This window comes from Ipomoea nil, unplaced genomic scaffold (genome assembly GCF_001879475.1).
Source record: "Ipomoea nil cultivar Tokyo-kokei standard unplaced genomic scaffold, Asagao_1.1 scaffold2283, whole genome shotgun sequence".
In the NCBI taxonomy this organism is placed as follows: domain Eukaryota; kingdom Viridiplantae; phylum Streptophyta; class Magnoliopsida; order Solanales; family Convolvulaceae; genus Ipomoea; species Ipomoea nil.
In genome coordinates, this window is record NW_017618711.1 from 2,056,443 (window position 1) to 2,065,508 (window position 9,066).

The 9,066-nt window shown below is 34.5% G+C and overlaps 1 long non-coding RNA gene across 1 annotated transcript; it reads right to left on the bottom strand.

Moving 5' to 3' along the window:
* Positions 1-486: 486 nt before the first annotated feature.
* LOC109151256 lies at positions 487-1,072 on the bottom strand. The gene is made up of 4 exons (XR_002049272.1): positions 1,013-1,072; positions 850-894; positions 637-740; positions 487-557 (listed from the first exon to the last, which is right to left on the bottom strand). It is a non-coding gene; the product is annotated as an uncharacterized LOC109151256 (long non-coding RNA).
* Between the last annotated feature and the right edge of the window lie 7,994 nt (positions 1,073-9,066).

Here is a 9,066-nt window from a genome sequence, read left to right on the forward strand (position 1 = left end):
AGATTTCAAAGTAGTGTAGGCCTAGAACATTAGCAGGAGGAGCAAGAGAAGAATGAATTGTCTAGAGAGTAAAAAATAATGACAGTCAAATGTATGGAAATCTTGTAGTATGCTTCAAACCATGCTAGACAAGGGGATAGTGGGATACCTTGTAAATGGGAAAGAATTGAGTATTTACTCCATTGCAGATAGAAGGATGCTCAGAAAGCAATTCAAAGCCATGTGGTAATAGTTCAGGTTCCACTGTATTTGAAGCAGAGGTCTGCATACGAAGGAGGACAATTTAAACCGGTTACAACACCGAGAAGAATTTAGTGTTTCAATGCACTATCTAATACAAACCAATTAAAAAATTAAGATGGAAAGGAAAAGAGCAGAAATATGAAAAGAGTTGCATAGAATGAGATAAAGTTTTAAATCAAAGCCCTTCAACTTACCCCCACTCCCCAATGCTTTGGACTGGCTAAACCACTTTGCAACTAGAGCGAGGGTTCCCATGCCATCTACAAAACTAGTAGGAGCAATGCCCAAATGCAAATCCAAATCTTGGCTGCCACCTGCATGAAATGCCAGGTTCCTATTAATGGATATGTTCAACAAGGATTACCAATGAGGGATGTTGTAAAGAACCTTTACCTCCAGTATCAACTTCAGAAGTCAACTCTTGTTCATATGCGCTTAGTTCAAAATTCGTCACAGCTTCCCTCCCACTTAATTTTATGGCGGCCTTATCCTATGCCCTGATCAAAATCAAAACCAAATTCCAAGTCAACTAAGTTCAAGAAATGTTATGTTCAGGCTGGATTATATAACATATAGGAGAAAATAGTGAACTTATGATAATAGGACCTTGCAGCTTCTATCTCACTGTCAAACAGTCCAAGGTAGATATACCTGCATCCAAATGTTATATGCTAACCAATAAGAACATGTACTCCTCAGTTTATTAACAATGCTATATAATGTAAATGGATATCCATTTTAACCAACAATGAAGCTAATAGAATCTTACTTCTTGCCAAGAAATTGCCCCATTCGAGCTTCCCATCGTCCACATTTGTGTAGGGTAACTACCCTATACTTTCTTGTACCGATCAATCACTGACCTCATGCTGTGAAATTTTTTTAGCATAACATAATTGGGATTTATCATCTAATATTTACTGATTCTTAATAAGAAAAGATCTATCAGATATGGCATTTTATATTTTGCTACAATATTTGTTTACTCTTGCCAATGTTTTAGATTATTCTGTTCTTGTCAGAGGAAGAAATACATGACCTTAGTCTCCAATGTTATAAGGAAGGCATGCCTGGTAAAAATTATTACACTTGAACCATAATGTAAATTGCACTCACAAGAAGCTTTGAATGTTAAGATTCTGGGGATAAATGAACCAATACACAACAAACACAATAGTATAAATGTTCAGTTTAAAGCTTATTAAACATAGATTTACATGTTCAGCTGTGAGTAATTTGAATGCTCAGTGTAAAGATAGGGATAAAGAAATCATCATCACCATCAACCGAACAGCCTCTGGTCAGACGAACAACAGCTCAATCATAACCGTCAGACGAACAACAGCTGGGGAAACAACGCACAAATTTAGTTTGAACCCAAACCCAAAATCCATCATCTACTGTCTATCACCGCCACTGCCTATCAAACAACGCACAAAGCTCAGGAAAAAAAATTGAAAAAGAAATTACCGTCGTTGGGTGAACTTCCGCGTGACCGCCGCTGTCTATCACCGCCGCACAACGCCCTACTGTCTATCACCGCCGCACAACGCCCTACTGTCTATCACCGCCGCACAACGCTCTACTGTCTATCACGGCGGCGACGGTGCCGGAAGTTGGAGGCGGCGAGGCAGTGTTTTGCGCTGGTCTTCTCGACGGAAAGGGTTTTGAGTTGAAGTGTTTGTTTTTGTTTTAATTTCTTCTTTCCCGCTTAAGCAATAACAAAATAAAATCAAAATTTACAAAGAGGGAATTATTTTATTTGAGAGGTAAGAAAATTTTTTGTAAACTGTGCAAGTCTTGAAACTCAAAATTTAAAGAATAACATATATATTTAATATAATAAGCAAAATAACAAAAATTTTATTTTTATTTTATAATAAGTCTTTATTTTTTAAAAAAATTAAATAAGTATATTCATGGTTTTATAGGTACCCGGTCCACCATAAACTGAATATATAGGTACATAACGGGGTCAAATTATACCGTAGAACCTTGTCCACCTTGCAAGGTAGACACGGTTTCAAAACTGTTCATAATTATGAATATATATAGTTATGTAATTAGGAATATAGAGATTCAATAATTGTGAATGGACTTTAGCTTACTGTACGACATCAACTACACTTTTATATTCATTCTCCACGTGTCCCATGCATGCCGGAAGAGTCGATTACCAACATATAGCTAACCTTGTTAGTCATGCGCTACCCAGAAGTAGAGCCGTCAAAATGGCGGGGTGGGCTCGTGCTTTTGAAGCCCATTCTGAACACCACACCGCACCGCGTCGCACCCCCTTAGGACTAGGGGCACGGTTGAAGTGCCCGGGGGCGCACCACCCTGCCCGCCCACGCCAAGGACTGAGGTGGCCGGCTGGACACGCCGAAGAGTTGGTGTGGCTTGGTGGGTTTAACCTTATTTGTTATGTTAGACGTCTCGAGTTCTATCCTTCCTGGTGGCATCTGTAAACACAAAAATTAAACTTTGTATATATTTCACAAAATTTCGCTTCAAGATCTTCAAAACCTAAGTTGTGTCTAACCGATCTCTCAAGTCTGGGCAAGTCTAGGTTCATTATTGCATAACCTAATTCAAATATAATAAAATTATATTATATTTAGGGAAAATGGCACTTTTTTCCCCCTGAGTTATATACCTATAGCATTTTTTCCCCCTAAATTATTGAAGTGGCTGTTTTTTCCCTTGAAATGTTAAATGGACATATTTACCCTTAAACTAAATATTTAATTTATTTTTTTTCTCCAACAAATTATGACCATAATTTGGTTCAAACTAAACAAACACTATAGCAACCAAACCGAAATATTCCAATTACAATTTAGAATCGAAATTCGATATTTAGAGTTTATTAAAATCGTGAACCGGAACAGACGGTTCATGTTCCGAACTGAAAAAATAAAATACATTTATTGTTGAATTTAGACTATTTTAAAATAAAAAATAAAATTTTAAAATAAAGACGGTTCAAAATCACGAATCAGATCCGGAACCGCCGGTTAACGGTTTAAGATTCAATTTTTTTGATACATAATTTTAATAAATTGACATTTAAATATTGGGTTCTAGATCTAAATTATAACCGTAAACTATTAATTCGATTGCTTTAGTATCCGGTTCAATTCAAACCGAACCATGATCATCCCTACGTATACGCAATAATTTGTTGGAGTAGTAAAATAAATAAAATGTTTACTTTAAGGGTATAAATGTCAATTTAATATATCAGGGGGGAAAAAGCACCACTTTTAGAATAATTGAGGGGGCTAATGTGCTTACCTAAATAATTGAAGGGGAAAAAGTGCTATAAGTATATAACTCAGGGGTAAAAAGTGCCATTTTCCCTTATATTTAAATTATAATTATAATTCAAATTCAAATATGAAATGTGCTTGTACCAATTAATTAATTAATTCAATAGCCCAAATCAAATTTAATTGGACTAATTAAATCAATTTAATTTCTATGATCCAATTAATTAAATTGGCCCAATAACAATTTCAATATTGGCCCAATAACAATTTTATCAGTCCACTTGTCGTGTTCAAATTTTCTGTGTCTACAGCATCTTTAACCTATTTTATAAAATTGTTGTCTTGGTTCTCAAAGACAACACAGAAGCAGCCCGGTTATATCCTAGTTGTTGCGCTTAAATACATAAGGGTTGATGTGGCTTGGTGGGTTTAGCCTTAATTGGTTGTTATGTTAGAGGTCTCAAGTTTTATTCTTCTTGGAGGCATTTCTTATAAAACTGTTGTCTTGGTTTTCAGAGACAACACAGAAGTAACTCGGTTATATACAAGATGTTGCGCTTTAAAACATAAGGGTTGGTGTTGCTTAGTTGGTTAAGCTTTGTTTGTTATGTTAGAAGTTATAGGTTTGACTCTTGCTAGTAACATCCTTTTCTTTATTTTATACAACTGTTGTCTTTTATAAAATAATAATGCGCAAAGACAACGGTTATAAATAACTGTTGTCTTTGTAGTGTTGTGTATTCAAGTACGCTTAAAGACAACGGCTAAATAAAACTATTGTCTTCAATTAAAAATAGATTGTGCAACGACAACGGTTTTATAAAACCGTTGTCCTTGTAGTATTGTGTATTCAAGTGCTATTAAAGACAACACACAAATGACAACGGTTAAATAAATTCGTTGTCTTTTATAAAATAATATTGTGCAAAGACAACGGTTTTTTATAACTGCTGTCTTTATAGTGTTGTGTATTCAAGTACGCTTAAAGACAACATACCAAAGACAACGGTTAAATAAAACCGTTGTCTTAAAGCAATAAAGAACACGCAACGACAACGGTTTTATAAAACCGTTGTCGTTGTAGTGTTGTGTATTCAAGTGCTATTAAAGACAACACACAAATGACAACGGTTAAATAAAACTGTTGTCTTTTAAAAAATAATAATGCGCAAAGACAACAGTTTTAAAAAACCGTTGTCTTTATAGTGTTGTTTATTCAAGTACACTTAAAGACAACATATCAAAGACAACGGTTAAATAAAATCGTTGTCTTAAATTAAAAAAAAAAAAAAAACGCACATAGACAACGGTTTCTAAAAACCGTTGTTGTTGAAGTGTTGTCTTTTCTCAAATTGCACAAAGACAACACACTTATAACAACAGTTAAGTAAAAACCGTTGTCTTTGACAAAAGTGTTGCATCAAAGACAACAGTTTTGGACCAAACTGTTGTCTTTTATACAAATGATAACACTTTTGTTAAAAACCGTTGTCTTTCTAGTGTTGTCTATGTGCATTTTTCTTGTAGTGCTACATGGAGAAGTATGAATCTATATGAGAACATGTGAAATATTTCCTTTTCACGTTCTATTGGAAATCTGCTTACAAGACATGTTTTTCACATGAATATCAACTACTGTTTTCTGTAAGTATAAGTTGCATCAAATGATGATCTTGTAGATCATACCTTTCATTGAAAATGTGAATTTATTAAGATCACTTATGAATGAAGCAGTTAGTTAGCTTGGGCTCTTGATATTGAAATATATTCGGCATCTAAAGAATTGAACCAAGTTTTTTGTTGCTAAGTCACAGAGCACTAATGCCTATAAGACACAAGCTCTCATTTCCATACGTCACCACGACCTTAAAAATGAGTATCTGATTGATAAAGAACCCCTTGAATTAATGGAAGTCCTTGAAGGACTATTCCGACCAGAAGTCATCAAATGTTCTTCCTCAGACACATTTTGACTAGTTTAATCTCATGTTTAATTTTGAGATTATAATGTAATTCAGCGATTAACTATAATTCAGCTATGAACAAAATAGTCTCGCAAGTGAAACTCTAAACAAGAAGTTTCAGAGAAATATTTATTTGGAAAGACATTGTCAACTTTTCATGCGAGTAATTTGTACTCCAGCAGTAGTACAAGACAACAAATTATGAGAAGCATTCTAAGCTGATTTTAGCACTCCTTGTGGCTAAGAAACATAACTAGTTGTTGATGAAGAATCAAAATGCATGTCTGGTCGGTTTTTGCACAGGTGCCTGAAGCACATAATGTTACCCAGTTGAGCAACTTTATAAGGGGTTGCAGTCGAAATTATAACCGGTGTGATATGAGTTTCGAGCTCAGAATAAGAAACAAAGTGGTCAATATATTCAAGGACGACCAAACTCATCGAGGCAAAATTCTAGCCAGAAGCAGGTTTGCTAACAATGTGGGTGCATTTGGTCGTCGAAGAATACGCATCATCTTGATGATTTTAGGTAATTTTCCGGAAGCAAATACTGTGATACATGATGATAATGAAATGATGAGGTATTGATGAAGAAATGATTGGTGTCATGATAATGTTTGGGTAATTCATGAAAATATATTCATGGATAAAAAGGTTAGTTTATGCCTGAAGCATGAAGCATCTGAGAAGTTAACTCATGTTTGAAGCATCTGAGAAGTTAGTTTTTACCTGAAGCACTCGAAAAGTTAATTCATGGCCGCAATAACTGATTGCGTAACCGAGTAGTATATACACTCCAAATGTATTTTGAGTGCAAAGTTATTGTTTTGGATGCAAATTATTATGAGGGCAATGTGATTTTACTTTGCTGATTTTACTACTTGGATTAAATATTCGAAATTTACTATTCGGGAAGTTTACTCCTCAGAGTTACTTCTCTTAGTTTGCATGCTTATTTATGGAATTTTTTTCTCATGCATGCAACATGACCCTCATATGGAATTGACTGGTTGCTAATTCAAGATTGAATTATTGTCAATCCCGGAAGGATTGCTATTATCAACAAATTATGAGAATCTTCTTTTGACTAAATTTATGATGTCAACATGACTAAATTCTCTCAGAATATGACTTAGTGCAATTCTGTGTTGTTTAGGGATTTGTATACTCCTTTATAAAAATGATCTTTGACTTATTGTCATACATGATATGATTGATTTAGATGTTATTGGTTTGGAAGATAGAAATGAATTATATCATATCAATTTGCCTGAAGCAAACGAAGGAATAAATTATTTCATATTAGTTTGCCCGAAGCAAATGAGGGAGTGAATTATATCATGTGAATTTGCACGAAGCAATTCCCAAACCAGTGAGTGAACTAATGTAAAGTTCAGGATAAGGATTTTTAGAAGATCTTGAAGATCTATTTTATTTGACAAGCTTCAAACTTCCTTATGATTGTTGTGTACCCTTATAATGTCATTTGTTATGTACGCTTTCATATCTGATTATATATGTTACTCTTAGATGATTGCATATATGGTTTGGGTACTTCATATGTTGCGATATATTTTTAAAGTGCGTCACCTTGGGCAATTATATATTTTCTTTTCCAAGGGACATCAGTTTTATATGTTATTGTGGTTATCACAATCTCACCTACTGCATATCATAATTATTCCCCCTAGAACCTAGTACGTGGTATAAAACCAAACATTTCCCATCTGCGTTTTATTCACAGTGTGCAGTCTTTTTCCTATATCACCACCATAGCGTACCTTTGTGGGCATATATATGTTGATTATAAACCTCCGTCTGTTATTTAAATTCTTAGAGCCCATGATAAGGGATCAATATATAATTAGGTACGCCGACTGCACACTTTATGAAGATCATTTCACGGCATTAGGGGGAGATAAGATCTCAAATTTTATAGAATGCCGAGAAATTCTATGAATAATTGATCTTCAATATTTAAATCCACGTACTAGGTAGACTGAACTAAAAGTTCAGAAGAAGTAAACTGAACTAGAAGTTCAGAAGATAATTAATCTGTCAATATATATATATTGATCATAAAAAGAGTGACTAGGTCCTACATATTTTCCCCAACTTGGACCATATGTATCTACCAATGCTCCTTGACGCCAGAAGCGTGGAGACATGTTGGTATAATCCGCGGAAAGCTAAATCTAGTAGAAAATGGTGTCACTCTTGAAATCGCTTAAAGAAGTATGTCCTGAAGACATTCGTCCAGAAGGCGAAAATCCCAGTAAAATTTTAGGTGCACCAAAAATCATAATACTGGGGATGCGGAACGACCAGATAAAAATATCTTTGGGAAATGTCTCGAGTCTGGTTGAATTATAAATTGCCATTATTTTATATATATGGGAGAAATTTATGAAAAATGTTATAGTTGTCGACAACAGAATTGCCTTTACAAATTGTTCTCGTTATATGAGAATCTGGATCCAGAGCTAGGCACCAGTTGTGCCTTGGTATTTTTTATGTATAACAGAGCAATTAAGGCATGTACAGCTCAGCTCGCTAAAACTGTATTCTCTTTATAACACGTACACCATTTAATGTTAACCCTGTAGGTTACAAATGTGTGTTTGTACGAAAGAGAAATACAAACAATATGGTGGTATGACATAAAGCGAGACTGGTAGCTTAAGAGTTTTCGCAGAGACCCTGAATTAATTTTGATCAAATATTCTCTCCCACAACATATGGCATTACGTTCCGCAAATTAACATTATTGGCAGTGAATTATGAATTTAGATATGCAGTTGATGAACGTCATGACTGTAATTTATTGGTCATTAGACGCTAATATTTATTTGTAAATCCCCGATGGATTCAACACTTTTGGAATGTGAAAAGTGAAAATCGCAACGTGTATCATTAAATTACAAAATTCTTTGTAAGAATTGAATATTATTGACTGAGTGTTTTTCCTCCTGAAGAAGGAATGCATATTGAATGATTGAGTTGACTGTGTATTTTTCCTCTCGAAGAAGGAATATGCAAATATGTACCATTACGTGTTCGTTAAAGAATTGCTAATGGAGTTATTTGTTTATTATCATAGTCGATATTGATGGTTTAAATATCATTGAAACACATAGAGAGCTTGGTGATATCAACTCATGCCGAAAGACGGAGTTTTTGAAATAAAAGACTTGGAAATCCAAGTATTGTCTCGACCTGAAGATCGAGCTTCTCCTTGAAGAAGTTTTATACACCAGTTAGCCTATTTGAAAAATGTCTTGAAGATGTTTTATATGGATAAGTATTATTTACTTATCACACAAACGGTTGTCCAATAATCTCTTGAAGTAGATAAAAGACCATTTAGACTCGAAGATGATAATGAGGATATTTAGGGATTGGAAGTCCATTACTTCATTCCTATTGGAGCACTATTATAGAACTAGAAGTTCTATAGTCGCATCAGGCCTGATATTGAATTTGCGATGAAATTGCTAGCAACGTTTAGTGCTCCCTCTACAATGAAATATTGAAATTGTGTTTAACATATCTTCCAGCATTTTCGAGGTATAAAGATTTTGACGTTT